This window comes from Lonchura striata, chromosome 2 (genome assembly GCF_050655825.1).
Source record: "Lonchura striata isolate lonStrDom1 chromosome 2, ASM5065582v1, whole genome shotgun sequence".
Taxonomy (NCBI): Eukaryota; Metazoa; Chordata; class Aves; order Passeriformes; family Estrildidae; genus Lonchura; species Lonchura striata.
The window spans coordinates 48,605,799-48,630,433 of record NC_140704.1 but is presented as its reverse complement, the minus strand read 5'-3'; the positions used below and the strand labels follow the sequence as shown (position 1 = coordinate 48,630,433).

General features: G+C 36.8%; 1 protein-coding gene across 46 annotated transcripts in view; it reads left to right on the top strand.

The window, feature by feature from the left end:
• The window catches only part of ARPP21 (cAMP regulated phosphoprotein 21), a 195,861-nt gene that overhangs the window by 58,608 nt on the left and 112,618 nt on the right, over window positions 1-24,635 (top strand). For 10 of the 46 annotated variants that reach the window (XM_077786521.2, XM_085573384.1, XM_085573389.1 and 7 more), the window contains exon 2: window positions 5-197. The exons of 27 other annotated variants lie outside the window; for them this stretch is intronic. The gene's annotated coding sequence lies outside the window, so the exon portion shown is untranslated. Of the gene's footprint in view, window positions 1-4; window positions 198-224; window positions 611-10,158; window positions 16,211-22,914; window positions 23,415-24,635 lie in introns of those variants that run through there. 9 more of the 46 variants (XM_021553227.4, XM_021553228.4, XM_085573375.1 and 6 more) reach the window with 7 other exon arrangements.

The following is a 24,635-nucleotide window of genomic DNA, read 5'->3' as shown; positions in this document are numbered from 1 at the left end:
CCAGGTGTGTGCGGTTTTGCTTAAAACTCATCCCGCCGCCGTGTGACATCGCTGTAAATGTGCCGGGAGGGGAAACAAAAGCATTAGAGAGCGACACAAGTGTCTGTGCATCACCTGTTTGACTTCTCTGCCATTGCAATGCTGAGCCAGATGCATGCCCGGTGCGCGTTCTTCTAAATGACACATGCACATTTTAGGCAAGTACAAAGCAATCGAAGCTGAGGGTGATGGGGAGGGGGTAAAAAAAGAAAACCAACCAAACCAAAACTGTACTGTAAACTGATCTGCAACTTTTTGAATCGCATAATTTAACTGCACGCTGATTTTGTTTTAGCAGTCTTCGTCACGGATCGAGGCAAGTTTTGTGTGCACAATTGGGCTTGCAAATTGCTAATCTCGCACTGACTTTGCCTCTCAGTTCCCAGCTGGGCATGGTTACCTTGAGAGCTCTGGTATCAGCACTGTCAGAGCATGCTCCGGTGGGGAGATCGGGTGTGTTCTATTTTTAATACTATTTAATGAAGATGCTTCTCACTCTGCAATATACGAAGCATAATGGAAGAGCAGAGCGATGATTGGTTATGGATACTGGAAAAGGAAAAATGCAAAGGTAAAAACGGAAATCCCTGAAATATTTATATTACATTAATGAAAGAAAATGCAGCTGTGCAGAAAGGTGATTGATTAGCTCATTTTAAGCTGAAGAGTTTTGTGGTGTCTAGGAGGCTTTTTTTTTTAAAGTTCTTTTAAAAAGTTGCATGGAGCAAAATAGATAGATTATTTTGTGCTATTGGTAAATCTTATTCTATGTGGGCATGCTTAAGTTGAAGAATATGCCATTAAAAAAAAATTAATAGTGAAGTATCTTATAGTGGAGTAGTGCTAAGGAACATTTTAAATATTTAATTTTTTTCTTGTGATTACCAATTTTAATGATTAGCTCTATTTGCATGCTTATTGGTAGCTTCTTGAAGCAGGAATTTTGAGTTTTTATTCCTTGCACTTAAAAGTAAGTTCAGTTGATACTAAAAATCATTGTTGCATGCAATGGTCACAGAACGCAACTGGCTGTAAATCTCTTGTGAGTGTAAAGGAAAATACCCATAGACAACTGCAGTGTATACCACTTGGTGAGATAGATGGAGATACTTTTGAAAACTGTCCTGTTAAGTTCAGTGTACTTATAGTCAGAAATGTGTTTATTAGCTGTTTGAAAGAATCCACACATTTGGAATCACGTAGAGAAAATCGCCTTGATTAAAAATGTCTTGTGTAAAACAACTGTATTTTCTCTCTGTTGTCTGCAGTTTTACAGGATGGTGGTCTAAGAAACAGCTGAGTACCCCTCCTGCAAAATCCTTTTTGAAGCAAATATGTCTTACTGCTATGTGCTAGTCATTTTGACTGCCCCTGGGCTAAGTGTGCACATAAGGATTGCTCAGACGTGTGTTGCACCGCATCGTACCCATGAAGGAAAAATTACATAATGGTGATAGAGAAAATGCGAAGAGATTTTTAACACAGGTGTAATTATAGTTCTCAGAGAGGGAGAAAACAGTGCAAAAGTAACTTTGAAACTTCATTCTGTTGGAGTAAAAATGTGGGCCAAATCATGTTTTCCTGATGGTGCTGCTTTTCCTGTGGGCTTTACTGGGGTTATTTGCATGATTACAGTAACTAGACTTGGCCTGAAAAATCACTGTTAGTAAACAGAATTTCAGGGAGGGAGTACATAAAAGAAACCTAAAAAGTTTTAAAATCTGCTGCGCTTTTGACTTCCTCACAGGTTATGATTTTGAATAACTAACTTTAAACTTGGAATGAGTAGGGGAGAGGAAAAGTGTACTAATTCTAGGATGGCTCACTTACAGTCTGTCTTGCATCCTGTAGACATTGGTCTCGCTGCAGTCAGTGGGAGCTTTAAAATTGGCTCCATGGTTTAATCTGTGCTAAAGACAGATTCCCGGACAAATTTTCAGCGTCTCTAAATTAATGTAGTTTCATTTGCCTTAAGAACAGTACAGAATTACACCAGCTGATGATAACACCTCTCTGCTTATAACGTACAAGATCTGTAACTTGCATTGAATGGTATTACCAATTTTGTTGGCAGTAATTTCAGAGTAGGAAAATTATTTTGGCAGACTGGCAAATCCTTGTTTATAGGGACTACTCACAAATGAGCGGCTTGATCCAGTGACTGCTCCCAGCTTAATTTCCTTGATAAGTTTTAAAGCTACATGTGTGTAAGCTACATGATTATTTAAAGGAAATGCTATTCACGTTAAGTAATCTCTTTTCAAAAATATCATTACAGATTGGCCAGTTGAGAAGTAATGTAACTACCATGCAATAAACTTGCAAAATCCATTTGTCCCCTGCTTATTCATTTATTAGATTTGAATTTCTGTATTAATGTTCTTAGCAGGCAGTAAGTCAAGCAAATGGGTTCCTTTTTCTTCTAGAAGATTGAAACATTCATCAAACAAGTAATATGTGGCAAAGACTCTGTACATTCCAATGGAGAGCAATTGGTTTTGAAGATTTAAAATATTCTGTATGAATATCTGTGTGGTAACATGCATTTCTAGGCTACATTCTATTTTGATGACAAACTGCAATCCAGGTAAGTTAGATTTTCCCTAATTAAAGCTGGGTAAATTGAATTGCAGATAAATTATGCAAACCATCTGAGGTCATACATCTAGTTTTTGACAGTCATCAAGCTAGACCTATTCTGGTCTCTGGGCTTGTAACTGGGTCACCCCTGGATTGTAAGTTTCCCTGAATAATTGCTGGTGTTTGTTTCCTAATTTTTCCACTTGATACATGAAATGGTGACTTGTCGATGTAAATAAGTTTACATGCTTTATTGTAACTATCAAAGTATTTTATTTTTACATGTAATTTAATGGTAAGTCCTTCTAACAAGGAAGTAACTTCAGAACAAGTGCAAATAATGACTCATCTCTGGTTTGTTTGGTTTTATTTTAATAAATTAAACCTGCCTATGAACTCATGTAGACGTACTGCTTACTGTTTGCAGACAGAATATATTTTTCTTGGGGTCTTTCTTAAGAAGGAGGCTTGAACCCAAATTGGAAGAACAGCCACTGTGGCTTGCATGAGTATGCTGGTGTTCACAGACACGCAGTTTATTAGAGAAATAAAAAAAGACAATACGCCACAAAGCTACAATACTTTCAGTTTTAATTAAAACTAATTTTTGGTAAATAACATCTACAATGGATTCTTGCCAATTCCTCATTTGTCACTGAAGGTCCAGACTGCTTAGTTGCAGGACTTTACAGCTGCTTAGATGTTTGAAGCAACTAGTTTTAGGCTTCATGTGTTCTCATATGTTGGTTTTACAGTAGGCAAGTTGTATGATTGGGTAAATAGAATTTCCTTGGCTTTTCTTAGTTTATGAGAGCACATAAATAATCTGTATTAATGCTTAATGTGTGACATAGACAGTCCAAAGTTACGAATTGGATTGATTCCAGGGGAGGAGCACTGGAGCCCTCTGTTACCTTTCGGGGAAAATACCCCAAGAAAACAATTCCATAATGTTGTGCCACTGCTGCCCTCTTCCACCTGGTAGTAATATTACTGGTATTTACTACTTCCTTTTCATTGTTGTAGTTTCCAGGCTTTCGGGTAATCCACTTTTTTTGGTTCCTTGGAAAAAGTTGTGGAAAAGGTCTCCTTTCATTCAAATGCACAATTTTTTAGTCACATGGTGGGATCTTTAAACTCTGACCATTCTAGAGTCCTAAATAGGTAATGAGTTGTTATATGAAAATGATACCTTTTTTTTTTTTTTTTTTTGGTCCTTTTTTTCCTGGCTATTGCACGTAAATTCCGTTACTGAGAGGAAAAAGCAGATTAAATACAGAGAGAAGTGCATAAACAAGAAGTAAACGAAATTGCTTTTTTTACAGGAGTAGTTCAGGATGACTTTACACAAACTAATTGCAGCTGTGGTAAACGTGGTCAAAAAAATACTAAATAGGTTATTTGGTTTGAGCTGAAGGAAGATGCAAAATGCAAGAGAGCGATAATGTCATATATCATGACTAAGCTGAAATGCAGAAGGAATAGTTAGGCAGTGACAGCTGGGAATTTGAAATCTGTGATTTGGATATCCAATGACTTTATGAAGCAGGAGGTTTAGAGTACTTTCTAGTTATTGGCAACGTATGGAGGCAGTAACCATGTCAGGCTGTTCTTAGGGCAGACGTTCGCATAGCATCTGCTGAAGTATGTAAGGGGAGAAGTGCCATTTTTATAAGTGAAAGAAAATTTTCACAGGGAAATTGGGACACTTAGGGATCAGGTCAGATGTCTGATCTTGATCGTTTAAGGCCAAGAATCACAGATTACAAAGACTAACACCATGAGAAAGCAAAGTCCTATGGAAGTGTTTTTGCAATATAATGCTTTCTGTCATATTCATAATTTAGTCTTGAACAATACTAAAATTTATTTATGAGCTGTTTATACAGCACATGTGTTAAAATTCTAGAAGCTTAGTAACAACTTCCAACTGATAAAATTGCTTTTTTCCAAAACTGGATGTCTTCAAGTCAAAGGAAAATTTACATGGTTGGCAGGATGGTGTGACAAAAAATAGCAATTAAGAAAAACCCCAGCAAATACTCCCCCACCCGCTCCCACAATTAAATGCTCTGGTTTTTGATTTCTCAAAGTTTTTGTCTTCTGTTTGCAATAGATGCTAAAACATAAAAAGGAAATATATACAAATCACCTCCTTTCAAGCTTCTGTTTACCCCAATTTTTACAGCCATGCAGCAATAATTTTTACTGGATTCATAAAATCATCAGAGCCAGTTTTATGTTCTAGGATTTGAACTCTGTCATCAAAAGCATGCCTGAACAGCTAATAATTTTGTGAGTAATGAATCCTGTCACAATATTTGTATTTTTATTTCTTCATGGGTTGAAATCTTCCTGTGCCTTCACTACAGAAAGCATTCTGTAAGTTTTCATTATTAAATATCAGTCAGACTGTGCTGCTTTTCTTCACAGGGAGTGCAGGCATCTTGGGTTTGGTGACCTGCAGAGCTTTTCATGGTGTAATGCTTTTTTTTTTTTTACTGTGGTGAGAGTTCACAATTTGTTCCCGCATAAAGAGGGATGGTAAGGCTTCTTAGTAGATTGACGCCAATGAAGGTAAACTGCAGTGATTAGAAGCATTTTATAAATACAGTTAAATTATTATTAGTGTGAAGTGTTCAACTATATATTTGATTGGATGGGAAGTTTACTGGGGAGCAGGCTTCAGTGGTATTGATGCTCTTATGTGAAATAGGTACAGCATGATGTTCTTCTGAAGAATATGCCTACTCTGTGCTTTTTTAGGTGTTTGTGCCATTGAACTTTGTTTGAAGTGCCTGAAAGGAAATCATAAATTGCAGTGATACAAACTATACCTTGAGGTTTCTCCATTTTCAAGTGACTATTCTATTTCCAGTTACATTGCCGTTGGCATAACATTTAGAACAGTTTAAATGAGGCTGCTTAATACATTATAAAGCATTTGTCATGGAGTCAGAAATGTTTATGGTGTCGTAAAAGCTTTAAGGGAAACACATCAAATAAATTGGTCCACTCTAAAGGCTCACTACTGATTTTAATGTAAGCCCAGGAAATGTCTGATAGCTTTATAATTTGTATACTTTATAAACCATGAAATCTGAAGTGAGAAGGTCTGACTTTCATGCTTTCAGGTTTTGTTCCTTTAGGAAAAATTCAGAGCTTTCTTTTACAAGACAAAACAAAAACAAGAGGGGAATTCTAAATGTTGATCTATATAAGGAAAGCCTAATGAGTGACTTAGGGCTTCTTAAAGTGCCATATTTCATAATGCATACTACTGTTAGCATCTGGAAATGCTAATGAAACTATGTTTGATCCAGGTATGATTTTTGGGGAAGTTTTAACTCATCAAAAAGGAGCATAAATTGGAAAGCATAATGTATTTACTAGCTTTGTGTGTCTCAATATGCTTTTCCACTGTTCTGCAAATGAGCAGCAAAATGGAGTGAACTCTAGTGACAAGAGCTATGGCAAGTAGCATAAGAATCCTGTTAGATACGGAAGACAGTGAATTATTACTGCGGGATAATGCAACTTTTGTTTAATCTGTACTGTTGAAAATGACTGCATTTGAAAGAAGTCCTTGAATGACCTGCTTCTTAAAGTAGCCCTCTCAAAATTGGTGGCTGAGATAAGGGAGTCATGGGGTAAAGGCGTAGTGGAGGATTAGTGCTATTAGTACTGCTTGTGATGTGAAATCAGTTTGCGATGCATCTGAAGTAGGAGGATAGCAAAGGGAAATAGAACTTTCAGGGGAGATACCCTGAAGATAAACTAATTGGAATTTTGGATAATGCAGAGAAAATATATAAATGTGTAGCCTCTTTTCAAGATAATTTTTTCTGATTTGAACAAAAATAAAATTCCTTATGCATGTGTTGTGATGCCTATCTTTCCGTAGAGGATCAGGACAAAGTGACTACTCCTCTGCAATCACACCTAAGCTCACTAAATCTGAGGTTACAGGGGTTGAAAATGATCTACATCTTCTGATTTTTGCTATTGCAGAATTGCTCCTGTCCGCCACCTATCTGGCAGGAGAGAAAGGAAGATCACAAAATTGTTGCCAAAGTCTGAGGACTGGCAGTGTGGGCTAAAGTGGGACTTCTTAGCTTGGCTTAATGTCAATGTAAGAAACTTGTGGGTTAGTCTTGGGGAGACATGCAAGATCCTGGATTCTGTGGTATGTAGCCAGTTCTCTGAAAATAAATTAGTTTCTATCCTTGGTACCTCTTCTCTTGACATGGCAGTACCTCATAAGTTAGTCAGGTATTTGCTGTAATAGTAAAATATGCCCTGTGGCTACATAAATCCCCACCTTTCCATAAAGGGCTTTCTATTAATGGGGAAGGATTGGTAGGAAAGAGCAAATTGAGATGCAAATCCTGCTTCAGCAGTTTAGCTACCTGTGGTTCTGCTGCTGGTAACCCTGTAGGCATGGTCTGTGGTTCCACAGACACCCTGTCCATTCGCTCTGTTGTCGTGATGGTTTCCGCAATGCGGGAGGAAGATGCGGCAGGCACCTACCTCTCTCAAAGCCCACGTATTACTTTGATGTGTTTGTTATTCCTCAGGGTTTTTTTTTTTTTTTTTTTTTTTTTTGGGTTTTTTTTTCAGGAAGTAGACCAGAGAACATAATTCGTACTCACACAGGCTAATTACAATTTTTCCTCTACAAATTATTTCTTGGAGAGCTGTGTGTTCAAAGAACTGCTGCAAACTATTTTCTGTACTACAGTTATGCTCAATGTCCAGGCAGCAAGTGCCGAAATGTGGATTCCTTTGGCACCCAGTCCTGTTTGTGTTTGTTTGATAACGTACACTTGTGTCACGTCTTTATTAATGTTGTCAGGCACATCAAAGCCATCTGTAATAAAAGTGCTTCAGGAGAAGAGCATGTCAGAAAATGTGACAGTAAGATATTGACACTTCTTAACAAAATTTTTTATTGATTAAACAGCACCATTTCAATATGTGGAGAAATGAAATCGGTTCTGATTATTTCAGGACTTTGAGAGAAACTCCAGTGAGCCGTGAGTCTTTGGCTTGCCTATAATGTAACAGCAGACTGAGAAATTTAGTGGTATATTGTGAGAAAATTCTATGGCATGGGAATGAGTTTGCTAGGTTTGCGTTGCCTGAGATCATAACAAAAGAGGAGCATAAGTGACCCTCATATTTCTGGTACATAGTTGAATATTCTTCTGGAATCTGTCACTTATTACCCATACTCAGTCATTGGAATGAGGCTGGCATATGATGTAACGTACCAGTGGTCCTCGGAACTTCAGCTACATGTACAAGCAATTTCAATGTTTATTCACTGCCAGACAGATGATTTTAATAAAAGGAATTCAGGGGCTCTGTTCCTGACCTAAGATGGTTTATTTTGGGACAGTAACTTGACACACTATTGTATTAAAAAATCTGAAAAATGGGGATAAATTCAAGTAGCTTTGCTTCCTCGGCAGAGATATGGAGGGTATCTAATGTTATAGTCTTTTGTCAAAACTGAGTATGTGAAGTAAAGTATACTGAAATTAGGAGATTACTATGTCCTTAAGTGTAAGATAAACAAAGGATTTTCCTAAAAATCGGTTCATAGCCCTGACGTGAAGCTTGCTGGAAGTGCAGGAAGGTAAATATAGGAGGAATTCACCACAGTCCCAATATAAACTCTTGCCTTGTTCTGCTTCTTGATACATGAATTTCAAGCAGTCACTGGCATATCTCTGCCTCTTTTTTGACTGTTTTGACCACTTTCATCAGTTGTTTCTATTCTGCTCCATATACTATCTGGCCATTTTTCATACTGAGCCTTTGCTTTTTTCTAAGTTGTGCCCCTTATGCAAATTTTACATTGTTAAACTGACCCTTCTGACTTTTCTTGGATTTTCATCATTTGTTCACATTTTCCAGCTATTTTTGCTTGCCTTCTTCTATGTCAGGTACTTGCCCCTGTTTGAAAGAGTTGAGACCTTTGATTTAATAGTCATCTAGCACTGCAATTTTTAAAACAGCCTTTCTTGGTAGATTTTTGGACATTTAGTTTATAATAAACCTGTTACATAAAACATACTGTCATTATTCAGAATATACCAGTTCCCAAATTTCTTGGATTTTGTTCTGGTATCTCTTAAGAAGAGAGTGCCATCAGGTCTGATTGCATTTGTGAAACAAAAAGTTTTATGGTGAAAGCCAGAAGACCCTGTGCTTTTGAACTTTATGTATGGAGCACCTGTGGGTATATCTGGGTCCCTTTGGGGCCTTCATCTAAATTCAGTATTCTCCATAGAATTGTGTGAGTGTTTCATGCCCCTGGACAATGTTGTGCCCTATACTCTATCTATTTATTTAAATTATTTTTGTTTTCTAGGATTAGCAGTATTTTCAATACAATTTTGTGTCTGTTGCCTAGAAAAGAAAGTGTAATGGAAATGACGCGGACTAAATACCTTTAACAGTGTTTTTGTTGTCAAAGACTTATGCGTTGGCTCTCTGATGTTTCAGGTGGACTTCTGTCTATGTTGTGAGCAGCATAGCACCTAAAAGAGTATGTTGGAGGCAGTTTACTGTGTTACTGGGTTGTACAATGAAAGAAGGGGAAAATTACTGGTGTTCTTACATATAGAGAATTATTCTGTATTTCATATCTGCTTACTTGTTGAGTAAGCTTGGAAACTGCACTGAAAGCTGAAGGTTATATATTCTTTTTGTGCCTCTGGTTATCATGATGTCATGGCCACAGATCCTGGTCAAAACTGGAGAAAACTGATTGATGTAGAGATTGTTACCAATGGAGGCAACTAGCTGTCCACATCTGAGGACCTATACAAAATACATAATCCCTGTATATTTTTGGGAAATGCATGTATAGTAGCTTCTTCTGAAGACAGGAGTAAAGGTTGTGTTTGAAAGAACATGGTTTGCTGCCATCATCTGAAAGCTGAAATTTATTTTCTTCAGTATTTTGTTTTCTTTTTCTCACTGCTGAGATATAGCAGGAGAAATGCCTGTATTCAGCTGCCAATTATGGATTTAATTCAGTTATTTGTTTTTCAGTAATCTGATTGCCATTAGTGCCTAGTTCACTAATTGTTCACTGTACTCTGTCAGTTTATTATGAAAGTAACATTCTGAAATGAAACCTAATAAAGAAATGATGGCAGCAGTCTGAACAGGTTATGTATAGGAGTTATGAACTGTTTTTTTTTGTTTCTTTTAATGGGTTAATTTCCAGACTGGTGGACAGTCAATTCAGTTATCCATCTAGTAGAATGAATTGAAGAAATCTCTTACCTTTCAAATACAAAATTCTGTTGTGTGGAGTCATTCCATTTTTTAGAGGGATGTCATGTTTTTAAGCTGTTTATTCCACAAATAATGGTGCCTATGCCTTTCTCAGTGTCCTTGGTGGTAATTTAATTATTGAATTCAATTGTTTGCCAAGGAGATGATTTGTGATTTTTAAAAGCATGAGTGGAAATGTCTGTAGTACCACAGACTTGGAATGCAGTGAGAGGGACTTTTTTTTTCACATAGCCTAGGTTTAAGTTGACTGACTCTTGTTTTTATTGACTTGATTGTCTAATCTTAATCCTTGTAAATAAATGCATGGAAATATTAGCCTGTATAACACTATTGCTTCAACTCAGTCAACTATGCAGCAGGATCCTGCTTCTGTAGCAGGAAGCTGGTATGGCAGAAGATCCTTCCAAAATGTGTGTCTACATATTTTGTGGACTCAAAAGTTTAAGATCTAGCAATTGTATTACTGGACAAACTAAGCTGGAATTTTCCCCATATGACTGCATTATCAGTTTGCTGCTCAACTGCCTTTCCAGTGGATAGTAAACAACAGGATTGCATTTGGAAGATAGGCATAACACTTACTTTCATCTTTCTGCTAAATTTGGCCATTGAAATGACTGAACTTTTGATATATGGTAGAGGAAATTGCTGTAAAAGTAATATTGTGTTAAAGTTTATACTCTTCAGCCCAGCAGAAGGACTGTAGATTCAACATGCAGTCTTGACCACCCCCACTCATGTGCTCACTAGTGTCAGTGAAGCAGAACTTTATTGTTGAAATCTTATTTTTTATACTGGCATCTCTGTAAAAGCAAGAAATGGAAAAAACCCAACAAGTAAATTCTCAAGCTTAAAATGAGGAGGATGACACTGGGCTACTGCTGATGCCTGGCTGTGTGTAGTGTGTGCATGTGGAAATGGTTTGGGAGTGGTCATCGGCCACTAGAGACCTGTTCTTCTCAGCCCTGCATGGGCTGTAGGTGATGGGTGTGATGTTCATAAAATGCCTGTTTATTTCAAGAAGCTAAAGGTGACCCTTTTATAAACTGGCTCAATAATCTGCCAAGAGAGGATGTGTTCATTGAGTTCCAAGTGGAAAACCAGAGCGCCTTCCTTTTGAAGTATTTTGTGGTAGTGTTAGTGAAATACTATGACATATTTGGTGGGGTTTTCTTGGTTCTATTTCAGGAAGGGACAGATTTTCAATACTTCCAAATGCCTTTCTGAGGTTATTTGGATAATTTAAGGTTTTTCTTTTTTAGTGAAGCCTTTTAATAATCTTTGTCTTTAAAAGAGGTCTTCCTGATAGTGGGAGTAGTTACAAATTAAAGTGCTACAGATAGTATAAGTTGACTAATTGTATGGCATACTAATGTCCTCACAAAAAATAGTAACTTTCCCCAAAAATACATTTTCCAATAGGAAAAGCAGATAAATGTGTGTGTGCGGGGGGAGTGTGATTGAGAAGCATGAAGCTTTTCCAAGAGGAGAATGGTCAGCCATGAGACAGTAAGTTTGAGAAAGATGTGAGAACAATGAAAATTCCCATTGTTCAAGTTTTTTGTTTGTTTTTTGGTTTTCTTACAAACTTAGTCCAGCAATCCAGCATTGAATTTTCCTTTTTCACATTCAGCTTTAAAAAGCATCAATGTCCCTCTGGAAGGAGAATAGGCAACTGGCCATCTCTCATCACTGTGAAACTTTGTAAGAAAGATTAATTTGGGAACTGAATAGAGGAACAAAACAATACAAAAGGAACTGCTTTTAAACAAAATACACACTTTTGTCATCGTTTGCACTGCTCAATGAAAACAAAGCTGTCCAACATTTAGCTGTGGTGACCCAAAATACATCTGTACAGTGTGCTGGCAGCTGATGTGTGGTAGGCAGTGAAGATAAAACCCATGTTGCAAATGAATAGTCCCAGCAAGGCCTTGAAAAGCACTTGGAGTGAATTCTTAGTTGGGTAAGGAAAGCAGACTTGAAGGGAAATCGTGCTGCTTGCCCTTCCTGATGGCCATGTTCAGCTTGCATTGATGCCCCATAACATCCCCATTGACATAACATAACACATTGGGGCTGTGGCTGAGGTCCTTGAGCCTCAAGGTACCCCAGGGAATTGCTCCTCCTTGTAAGTGAGACATGAAGAAATGGTTTCAAGAGTGTAGCCACTACTAATCAGGCTAGTAAAAGAAGTGTGAAAAATAGCAGTCTGCTTTCAATACTGCATTTGTTGCAAATAACTAAAATGCCATCAGTTTACTATTTAGATGCTGCTGTGGTTACCTGTTTTTCCCCATTTTTATGGCCAGTTTTACGATGCAGGCTTGCATGCTGCTTATTTCTTAGTTCATTTTTCTTAAGGAGCTAGTGAATCCGAGCATTATTATAAATGGCTTGTAACTGCTGTTTCAGTCTAGTGAGATTTATAACAAAATGGATCCTATAGACAGAGTCTTGCATAAACAAAAGCATTTGTCTTCCATCGCTATTTCACTTTCCTACCTACTATCTTGTAGTAGTAGTTTCTGAAACAATTTCGTCTAGAGGCTCAGTTAATTCTAATATGATTCAGGAGGTCATATGAAAGAAGCACAGAAAATTTTTCTGGTTGTTATTACTCTTGTTAAAGATGCTGATGCTCAAGGTTTCTTATTATGTGCCCTGCATCTTTATGTATATAGGCAAAATAATTTTTTTAAAATGTCCTTCAGTTTTGTTAGTGGCTTATTTTCATGCACAAGCATTCCCTGCCTGCCACAGAAGTGTCTGTTACAAAGGGGGCACTGGAGAATGGAAGGTGCTGGTGAATGATGGCCATGTATCTGGGAAAGGGGGTGCTGGTTAGTCATCTAGCTCTTATTTTGACTAACTTCATTGCTTATTTAGCCTCTGTATTCCTCAGTGTCCTAGAAGGATATACTCACTTTTTGGACTTACTTTCCCTTGAATCTTGATTTTTTTTCCCCCCCCATTAATTAGAAATGATGGCATTTTAGAGCCTTTTATTATAAAGAGGCACAATAGGAATATTCACTTTGCCTCTGTTGGGCTTATATTGGCATGTACAATGAAGTCATGATACCTTCACAAGTTAGCTCAGTCACAGCTGAGTTACACAGTTACTCGTGTGCAGCCCTGCAATCTGCAGCAAATTTGGAGACCCTCACTTTCCTTTGGCTGCAGTTACACTCTACTGTCACCCTTGGGTATTACAGACTTTACTTATTGGCTCTTTTCCAGACAAATAATGTGATAGCATGTTTTTGTTTCAGCGGTTGATAATGTTGAAGAATTTAAACAGGTACAAATAAAGATAATTTGAAAATAAAGTCTTAACCATTTGAAAATTTAAAAGTCTCAGTACTTGTGACAGAGCTTGAAAGAATGAAGAGATTTCTTTCAGCTAATTGATTTCATATTTTAAGTCTAGAAACATGCTTATATATATAGCTTATATTAAGTGTTAGCTCTAACCAGGATAGATTTAAAATAAAAAAAACCCAAAAAAACCCAGAAAAAACCAATACTCACCATTGTTTAACCTGATGGTAATACAAATAATTAGAATACATCCAAACCCACCAGATTTAAGTATTGCAGACAGCTGTCGCTTATGTAGGCAGCTTTTTATTTTCAGGTGAAAGTTTGATAGGCAAAACAATTTGAGGGGGAAGTTTTTGAAAAAGTTATGAAGTAGACATGACCCGTTTCATTCTAGGTATGTGAATCCCCCTCTAGTGCCTTTATTTTGTGTAGAATGCATAAAAGGTCATCCCCTTTTAGTAAGCAGTAATAATTTATAATCCTCTATGCTGAATCCTATTCAATCTTTAAAAACCAGTAGCTCTTTTGATACAGCTGTGAGTCAAAAATAATCAGCATTGAAATTGGAGTCTTTATTTATCTGTTTTATTTTTGGATTGCAAATATTTTTCACAACTTTTTCAGAATATCATGAAAATGTATATTATAATGATTGTGTAGGCACGTATAAGAATTTAATTGCTTTCTGCATCTGTGTGTGGACTCTGTAACTTTTATTTTTGAGACTATTACTTTGCATTAGAAGCCATTATTTTTCACTTGACAGGATTGTTCAGGAGACTGGAATACAGAAGTGACTTAAAACCAGGTGTTGTCTGGTTTGCTGTGTACGTGAGAGGTCTTGGCTTTGGCTTTTAAGCCTTCCACTGGCTTCCACTATGGCATCACAGTTTCACTCTTGGGTGTGGCCTGGACATTACTGAAGCTTGTGCCTGAAACAACCACTTTTTTATGCCACTGACTTGTAAATGTACCTTTTCATTAAATCGGTTGCTTTTAGATAGAAATTTAATTTTGCTTTCTCCTTACTAAAGTTTTTCCTATAACTGTTATAACTGGTTTTTGTAGAACTTCTCTCTGCTGTAAATTTCAGGCTTTTTTACAGTCTTTCTCAGTGCTATTCTAGGTTCTTTTTGAGGAGTACCTGTATAACAGGCACCCTCCTTTGTGCCAGAGTTTGCATCCCATTTCCCTGCCTATCCAAGGAGGTACCAGCCGTGGATGAATGGCTTTGACAATTGTGTTAATTGTTTTTCCAATGTTGTGCTCAGTGTAAAATAAGGGTTGAATTTAAAACGGCAGTTGTCCTTTTTCTTTTCTAGTTACCCTGGAGTATTATGCTTCTCTGATCTCCAAATTTTCTTATGCTGCTGGAAAGTTTACAGTTTCTTCTAGCTGCAGCTAGCTGCAGCCAGTCTTTATCTTTCTTGTTTTCAATAATGCCCTGTTTATCTTTTGAGTCCCTTTGAATTTTCTGATCCTTTGATATAATGAGATTACCCATTTCTCACACCTCTGTGAACCAAGGAACATCCCTATACTGGTTCTGTCTTCCCTGTCTGCACAAGAGCAGCTTTCTGGTTATGCAGAGTTCTTTTTCATGTCTTTAATAGTTTCTTATGTTGTTGAAAATGTGTAATGCATTTTGAATTTTGAAGAAAAAAAAGGTTGACCTGGGGCATAAATTTCAAAACTAGATTTTTTAATAAAATAAGCCTATGGCAGCAGTAAAACATTAATGTATTTAACATTATTTTGCTCTTTGAGAGGGAAGGATTCCTAATAAAACCTTTTACATCAGCCAGAAGAGCTGAAAGACAATTTTTTCCTACTATGGTGAAGTATAGGTTGAGCTACAGACTGTTGTGTTGGATTTCTGAGTGTCTGACAGGAACATATATCCATTGTCTGAGCAACTGAAAGTAAACGTGCATTCAGTAAATTTATACATAGAGTGTGTCAGAAGCATAAACACTCTTCCATGTGTGTCACTAGCAGTCAGCACAAGTGTTTCTTTGGGACTTCACACTGGGAAAAAATTTCAGTCTGATCTGTTAAAACAGCTGTGAATGTTTAAGTGTTGAATTACATGTGTTTGTCAGTGCTTAGAGGATGTCACTACCCATTTGCCCCAGTAGGATGATACTCAGCTGATTTTAGCTTCCACAAAACCATGTGAAAATAGATGCAACTGCAGTTTAAGCAAAAATAAAAGTTGTTTTACCTTGTTTTATTAATACTCAGGTTTCTTGTATAGATACACATGTATGTTTACACAAGTAAGCTTAGCTGTACTTTCCTGCAATTAAATTTTTGCATTTTGTGTGGTCACGAGTAGTAAAATAAGTGAAGAGAGAAGGAAACCATAAAAATGATTAGGTTAAATTTAACCAAGTAAACTAATAGCATTTCTGTTTCTTAAAAAATGTGTACGCACCAGTTGCAAACACATAATATTGGTGTTTACCAGAAAAAGCCAGCCCCTCTACAAATGAGTGTTGAAACACCATTTTTCATTTACAAAGAAGGGCCCCATCATGTTCTTTTGTAAACATTGAGTGATTTCACAAAGTGTCCACATTTTGGGAGAGAAAGAAATCTGTAAGTTTTATGGTACCAGGCTTCCCCAAGAGACAGTGTATAGATGAAAAACTAATTAACTCCTTTCAGTTCCTATAGAATCTTCTAAAGGACCAAGAAAGCAAAAATGTGGTGGTTGTACATTCCCAGTTCACATCTGGAACTTATACTCTCCATATAGGAGCAAAACCAGAAACAATGAAAGAAAGCTCTGACCTGAGATACTCTCCTGGGAGATAATTTTGAGTTTGGAACATGCTCAGAGAAGCACTTGGCAGAAGAACTAAAGACCATTGAAAGAAGTTTTATGTTGTGTCTCTTGAAACAGAAATAAATTTGATGTACTTAAATTATCCCTTCAGACCTCAAGGTTTGTATTACTATGTAATTTTTTTTTTCTCCCTGTTGTGAATTGCCAGAGATTCCAACTAACTATATTAAATTTGTTCTTGTACTGGTTCACATGCTTGGACTGATATGCCTATTTGCCCTATGAAGTCAAGAAACCTTTTTCATAAGGAATTATAAAAACTAAAGAAGTGGGTGTAAAGGAAAATAATGCAGACATTTTTACTTTGAGCGAATTCACAAAAATTGTTAAAATTCTTTGTTTCATTTTGGTTAGTTTTATAAGGTCACTCATGCAAAATCTTGAATGTTTGTAATGAGATGAGAAGAGCTTTGATTTCAGTAGAAGAAGGCAGAGCATTTTCAGAATAGAAGGAGGTAAGCTGATCTTGAGACCTCTGAAACAATGTGTGCAATACAGGGGTGGAATTACAAGCCACAGCCACACAGCTCTGTGGAGTGGGAGGGGTGCATCAGTAGCTTTGCCAATCACAGCTTCAGCTGGAAGACTGTTAATTCTGCTGTGGCAAGGAGTCTGATATTTGAATCAATTGTTACAAGATACTAAATGTTTGCATACCGAGGAAATTGCTTCCACTGAAATCGAAGCAGGTTTCTCCTATTGCATTTGAACCCTTGGCAACCCCCAAAAAAGTGACTATCCAGAACTTAAACATTTGGGATATATTTTTTACAGCTCAGAGGATAATAGTGAGACATGTTGATAATGAATGAAAGGGAAAGAATATCCTCTAAAGGAGATCTTCTAGCAGCTTGTTTTTTACCAATGGCATGCAAGTTATTTGCAGTGCTCGATAAATGATGCTTGGACAGCCAAGTGTATTGTCATTTTCCAGGGATTAGCCTATTAGTTGTTAAGATGCTAGTGGTGATACTCGCCAAAAACAGGGGAACTGACTCTCTTAATTATCCCTGCTCTTTGACTTCATGTTTCAAAAGTTTTTTTATGCTGAAAAGCCTCTTGAGGAGGAAAACAAGTGTTACAAATTGTTTTAAAATACTGATTCTGGCCTCCCTTATGAAATAGCTGTACGAGTTATGTTTTGCAGCTGTTCTTAGAGTTTACACCAAGATCCAACTCTTCCCTTCTTAGTCCCACACATTGAAAAAAGGGTCCTTTACATTGAACAGGCATAGGTGGGAGGCAAATGGTGTAATAGAGGCAGAGATTCACATTCCTGCAGCCAAACAGAAAATGGGAGACATGCCTTTGTATCGTCAGGGTTTTATTGCTTCAAGAAGGTAAGTCACGTTCTTCCCAACAGTGAGTGGGAAAGCATTCCCACATACAGTTAGTGGGCTATGGATACATTTGTTATGGTATTGATAAACCTAAACAGAGTTCATTGATTTCAGAAAGTTACAGGATTAAGAATACCTTTCAAATGCTTATTTAACTTTGTGTTTTCTTCCCTGGTTTGTGTTTTTAGTACTGCTCGGTATTCCTGCCAATACTCTTAGTTCTCCATATCATGCCATTTTAGGCAGCCATGCAAATAGCAAACTAATGTGTTCTGTTCATGTATGTTCAGTGTACTGGAATGTCAACATACTTCAATTCTTAGACTGTCCTAAGTATGAAAATATCTATATGCCAGGGCCTTCAAAACAGTAATATTCTTGTCATGCTCTGATTTTGGCTAGAACATGAGAGATGAAAGATTTTTGGGTGGGCAAGATAGCCAAGAATGAGGCCATTCCTGATAATGTATGGAAATTTTCACTGTGACCTTCTGGTCTCAACAACTTGAATGCATGCAGAGCAGATTTGCCCACAGCAGACAGAATATTTACAAATGTTGGGCTTCTGTTTCACTGTTGGTTTTAAAGCCATTGTTGAAAAGATTCATCATTGACTATATTCTGCTACAGCTATTTTCTTTGATTTTTTACAATTGGTGACAGGCCTTTTGCAGTGAATGAAGCTTGATTCTGTAAATATTTTTGGTTAGGTAGAAATATTACGGGACATGTTGCTTTTCTAGAAGTGTAAGTTTTATTAGTCAAAGGAAGTATGCTTCAGGGAGATGGTATTTTGGTAGAGTAGGATGACTGGAGCAGGTTTCATTCAGCTGGCACTCAAAAAGTCTTGCCCCATTGTTCCATTCTGAGTTGTCAAGCCACCAGTATGAATGCTGGAGGCTGCTTGTCTATCTCAGTATTTTTTCTATTCTGTCAGTGCCTTGGTATTTTGATTTTGTGAGGTCTTAATGTTTCCCAGAACAAAGATTTCCAAGAAACAAAACCCTTTGTTGAACCTAGCAGTTGAATTTTGGGCAGTTTTATTAGATAATACCATTTAGGAGGCCATTAATCTTTAAAATTCTAACCTTTTGTTGAATAAAAAAAATCAACATTCGGCATAAGGTAATATGTGAGCAATTACAGCTGGCAGCCTTTGCACCTGTCTTTGGCTGCAGTCATATACAAATGTAAACAGTCTCAGATTTTTTATTCCTGTTTATCCCATCAGACTGGAAGCAGGCTAAAATTTGTCTGACTTAAGGTGGTATTGGTTCAGATAAGGATTGAAAAAAGCCATATTAAGGCTTTTAAGGAAAGAAAAATGAAAGAGCAATAAACTCCCTCTCTACTCCCTGTTCTTCAAGTACACTTCTAAAAGAAAATCAGAGGTTTATATATCCTCTTGTGGCTTTGAGATTTGAATTTTCAGGAGCAGTAGTGTGTTTGGATACTTTTGCAGGAGAAAGCATGCAAAGAAAGACTTGTCCAGTGGCAAGAATTTTTTGCTCTTTAATAATTGCTCTGTCTCTAAATGGGTGGGAAACTCAGGGTTGAGTGACGAAATTAAATATGTAAATACAAAGCTCTTTGAACAAGAAGTGTGTGGGTGGAGCTGGGTTTGGGGGATTTGCTTGCTTTTTTTAGGAGAATGAGCTCCAAAGCTAAAAGTTACAATGATTAGTATTCGGGGTTGTATTAGTATTTAAAGGGTTGGTGTAATCCTGTTGTGTAGTTTCTCAGGCTTTGTCTATATTGAGAAGATGAAATGGGAATAGGGAAGTAATAAACATGCAGACTGAAAAAATAACACACAGCAGCAAATGTAAGAATTACAAAATAATGTGGTTTTCTATGTCTTGGGAAGGTTCTCTCTCTCCTGGGGATAAAGAAAGATGGCTTCCCTTTGTATTGAATTTCACAGAATCACAGAATAAGCTGAGTTAGAAGGGACGACAAGGATCATTGAGCCCAACTCCTGGCTGTGCACAGGACTTGTCCATCTACAGACCCTGTTGTCACTTGGTAAATTTTTTGGGGATCATATTGTTGTAGATTGAGGAATTTCATTCTAACTAGAGAAGATCTGGCAACTGTTAATGGGAAATATAAGGTCCTTCAGTTGTCCAAGAGATACAGGCCTTTTCTTGGCTGGCTGCATTCGTAATGGGGGAAAGAAAAAGGGGGATCTAATGGTGTTGGTGTCGCTGCCCCATAGCAGGGTAATACATTCCAGGGATAACAAATTTGTCTGCAGGGTTTGTTAAAAGTGTAAGTGCTGGTTTTCCTAATACTCCATGCTCACAGCTCTTTTTGAATACCAAATTCACCACGGACTTAAATAATTAGAACACAAAGAAATGACAATATTCTTCCTCCTTTTTCTTGTGCTATTTCCTTGTATCTTCCCCCCCTTTCTTTTCCTCCCTCATTTTTGAAACAAACAGGGAAATTAAGTACTGAAACTCCCTTATTGCAACATTGCAGTTGAGAATGAAATTGTCAGGATGGCTGCTTATGGTTCCCACAGCCATAATAACTAGGCTAAATTGCATAAAACATAGAATATAGCAATATGGAATATTTCTTATAACACATTATGTATGCTGTGGGAGCCATCACTTTGAAAATTTTTACTTCTTTGTTTTTAAAATATCTTTTGAAATTTAACATTAATGTATTTTTTTTCCTTTTGCATGAAAATTATTTTCTGTGCCCAGTGGTGATAAAAATCAGGTCATGAATGACATCCTGATATCCTTGTGAAAAATGCATAGCAACCAGTCCTTCTTCTTTATTTAATGAAAACTATTACAAGGAGAAATAAATTACATTATGCAGTGAAATGAGAAGGCTAAACAGTGAGCTCCATTACAGCCACATTACATCTCAGTACATTCTTTTAAATGTGGATAAATGCTTTAGAAAAACAGGTTCAAATATTACTTCCTTGGCTTAAAGACAACTAAAGGGATACTTAAATTGCATTTGTATTCTGCTGACTCGTGTCATGCCATTTTGCAATCTAGCAAGCCTTTGGTTATTGTACTGCTGCACAATTAACAGTTCCTGTGCCAAGGCTGCACCATGCCGATATCAGGAATGTTACCAAAGCCCTGAGCTGAGTAGAAGTGAATGCTCAGTGATTGCTGAAGCTAACCTCTGCAAGCTGCTATGGCAGCACAGCAAGTCTTGCTCTGTTCACTAGTGTTAGGACTCTTGGGCTGTGCTCATCTCATTTTAGTCTGCTCTCAATGTCATCCTTCCTTTAATCAGTTTGATTGGATTGTAATGTTCGGATGTTTTAGCTGTCAGACAACAGAGGCTTCTTAAGTAACTTGCAGGAGCAGGCAGATTGATCTGATACTGGCCATGTGAGAGTCTGATTATTTCTGTTTAGTTCAGGAAGATAGATTCATTTTCATTGTCAACATTACTGTTATTCTTCAGGTTTTCCACCATCCTCCTCCTCTTATGACTCCCTTTTAAATCAAGAGGAGTTTGTATGGAGCAGCAGGACCATTTATGATCAGCAGCAGGGTATTGCATTTACAATGATTTGTTTAACTTGCTATAATTGGAGTTCAAGTGCAGAAATTCTGTTTGGTTTTATCCAGTTATGATAAGAAACTAGAATATTTGTAAGGGTCTGTGATATTTTGGTGTCCAGCTATCATTGGAGCTTTATGAATGTTTAAGTGTCTTTATTGTTATTCTTTATTCTGTATTCTGATGAACAGAATGATAACAGCTGTTTTACATTTTTAGTTGAGATTTGGCCTTCTCCCTAAACATCCTTACCACATTGTTGTCTCATTTTGGTAGATTTGCTTTCCATACTATGGTAGCTCCAAGCAGCTCCTGTCAAAATGTGGAAGATTCTGGATAAACACAGCTTAAAAACTATTTCCCTCTTCAAAGAGGATGCAATTTATTTAATTTGTTAATTCTAGTTAAAATGCCAAATTAAACTTTAAAAGCACAGTGCTATGTGAAATGCTTTAAAAACAGTTGCAGCTTTAGATGGCTTCACAGGTGTTATCTTTGGTGTTATCTTTGCAATTGCTGACAATCTTGAATTGGTGTTGGAAGGTGTACTGTGTGAGTAGCTCTGACAACCACGGCTTCAAGACTCCTTGTTTATAGGTCAAGGTGGGGTTTACTGTTAGTAAACCCAACTATTTTTATGGTCCTGTACTAGCATGAAGGTACTAACTTGTACATTTGTTTTCCATGAGCTGGCTGTCTAACTCAGAAGGTCTTTTAAAATAACTAAGATTCAGAAGAGGGGTAGAAAGAAGAGAGAAATATTACTGTTCATTGGGGGTTTATCCATTTCATTTTTCTCTGAAGCAAGAAGTATCCCTTAAATGTAACAATGAGGTTACAGGTGTGAGGTTGGTTCACGTCTCCATGCAGGAGCTTCTGAGGATCAGGGCTTTTGTGGCCCAATTCTCAACTTGAATCCAACCTAGCTTTTTGGGTGCCATTGTGCCTTTAACATACTGGACTGCATGGTTCAGTTTTAGGAGTTGCTGATGGACCTGTGCTTGGTCCCTCCTAAATAATGGGTATTTTCTGAAGGTGTTACTTTCCTATTTAGAAGATAGCCTATAGTGTGCCCACAACTTCTCTGACTGGAGACGGCTATGGGTCTAACTAAAAGTACAGAACTGAACTTACTGCTTTACTTTATTTTTAAGGTATGCAACAGTTTTATTAATTTTATTTTCTGTTGGATTTCTAGAAGAAGAAAATGAAACTTGTCAGGTTATTATGTGTATATGGTATATGTGTATAATAGCCAATGCTCATCTGTAAGAGCAGTGAAAAATCACCTGTGCAGCATAGATGCATAGGCAAGAGCAAAAGGAAAAAAACTTCAGCCCAGTTAATTCTGGTCAGCATACAGAAAATCAGCTGACAGTTGAAGTATGAGCTTTTAAGGAGAAGAGAGAGGGTTGCTCAAAGATACAGCTATTTTAATTGAATTATTTTGAGAAATAGCTCAGCTACCTAGCAGCTGAAGTTAATATTAAATATATTTTGTTATAAAATTAGTTTTTCAGTTCTTCTCAAGTTTTTTTACAATATGGCCATAACTTATACTGTCAGGTGATTACTCATTTAGTAAAAAAGAGATATTTCTTATGGTAATAAATGTTTTGATATTTTAAACTGGGATTTTTTCATTTCTTTAATGGGGTGAAAGTTTTCACTTAGTTGTATGGATTTTTTTTAAAGTCATGCATTATTGAAAGTTCAGTGATTCTGTAGCAGAGTTGCTAGTGTGTTGTTATTTACACTTGCTTCTGATGGTATTTGCTAAAATTTGGAATGTTGGTGAGCTGACTTATAGTCAGCACCTATATATAACAGGACCCTGGTTGTTTTAACCCCATTTTGAAACAGAGCATATTTACTAGGGGTTTGGGGCAGAGGGGGAAGGGGAGGGTGTGTTTGATTTTCTATTTGTTTATTGAAAGTAATACTTATAAACTGGATGTCATAATTGCGTGATTTTGAGATATTGTAGCACTTATAATACTATTTGTGAATTAGTTTATTTGCTTTATTCTTCTGTATGAAACTGCAATTCTTTCCCTCCTCTCAGTGTCTTGAATTGTGTAGCAGATAAGGGGTTTTAATCAGTATTTGATCAGAAGATTTGTTTTGCTATAGAGTGTGTCATAAGTTAAGCAAAGCATACAGTGAATTATTGTCTTTTGCGTAAAATTCTCAGGCACAAGTTCTGACATCAGAAGAAAAATTGCCATTGCACTTTGACATATTACAATAAAAGATGCAAAGGATAAGATCTTTTTTTTTCCTTTAGGAGGGGTGATTTGCAAGAAGGACCACAGATCGGAGGAGAACTGGGATTACAGTGACAGAAGTGGTTATTGACAGCTGCCCTTTCTCATAGTTGTGTCATGTTTCATCAGCCTTTGAAAATCTTGAAGGTATCAGAATAAATCTTGAGGCTCAGATAACACAGTGTTACACGTGAAGAACTAATTAACCAAACAGACTTCTTATTTTACACAACAGGATGGTTTCAGTTCTTGGAAGGGCAAAGTCAGCCTAGACTCCAAATATGGGCACATAGGTAAAAAATCCTTAATTCACCAGTGAATTTTACAAAATGTTTAGAAGGAGAAAAAAAGAGAGTAACTGGATTATGATGAATTCCACCAAAATATACATAAGCAAACATTATGAAATTTTAGCTAAACAATTTAGGGCAACTGAAGTTTCAAAGTACTCATTAAATTCTGAAATCTTAGAGATAGCTTATTGAATAATTATGAATCTTTTTTTTTCAGAAAACCTTTAAATTAATGTCCCATTTAAGAGTCTCATTTAAGGGCCAACCTGGAACTTAAGCCTGGAAATACATCTTTAATGAATTTTTAGCATAGAGCTGTCTCTAATATATATCATAGTAAATTCATACCACCTACATTTTTCTTCTTCAAAAATCAATGCAATATATTCTCCTCTGTGATTTTGGTGTTGTGCTTGATAATCAAGTTTTTTGTTTTCCCTGTTACTGAGCACAGCAATGGAAAAAATGTGATGATATGGCCATTCTTCAGTGAAAATCAAATGTATTGCAGGCTGTAGAGCTTTGGTCCCACACCTCTCTCCTGTAATTTAAATCTCAGTATTTTTAGATCATTGATGTAGTTAGTGGTTTCTAGTGCCAAGTAAGACAGATTGTTTCACTGCAGGTAAACACAATTTTTGATATTATAGAAGTTTTTTTAAAATAATATTTGAACTTCTGGAGACTTCAATCTATATAACAAGATTTAAAGTACTGGAAAAGCTCACTGTTTTTCTGATTGTTTTTTAAATGTCCTTTTGGATTAAATATATATATATATTTTCTAGTTTAAATTCAATAGAACATATTCATTGGAGACATTGGCTTGAATATTTGATTTCTTCTGGGTATTCATTGCTCTTTTATTAGTTCATGTGTCGTGAAGCTTTCTGGCTGGGTGTTTGTGGGGTGGCAAATTACGCTTTTTATAAAACTACTTATCTCTCTCATAAATATATCATAATTTCTTTTCCTGAAAAACACAATTGGGCATTGAAACACTTCTGCCTTTTCTTTTGTTCACGATATCACAGGGAGCCTGGAATTACCCACTAGAAAAGGCAAACATAATGTT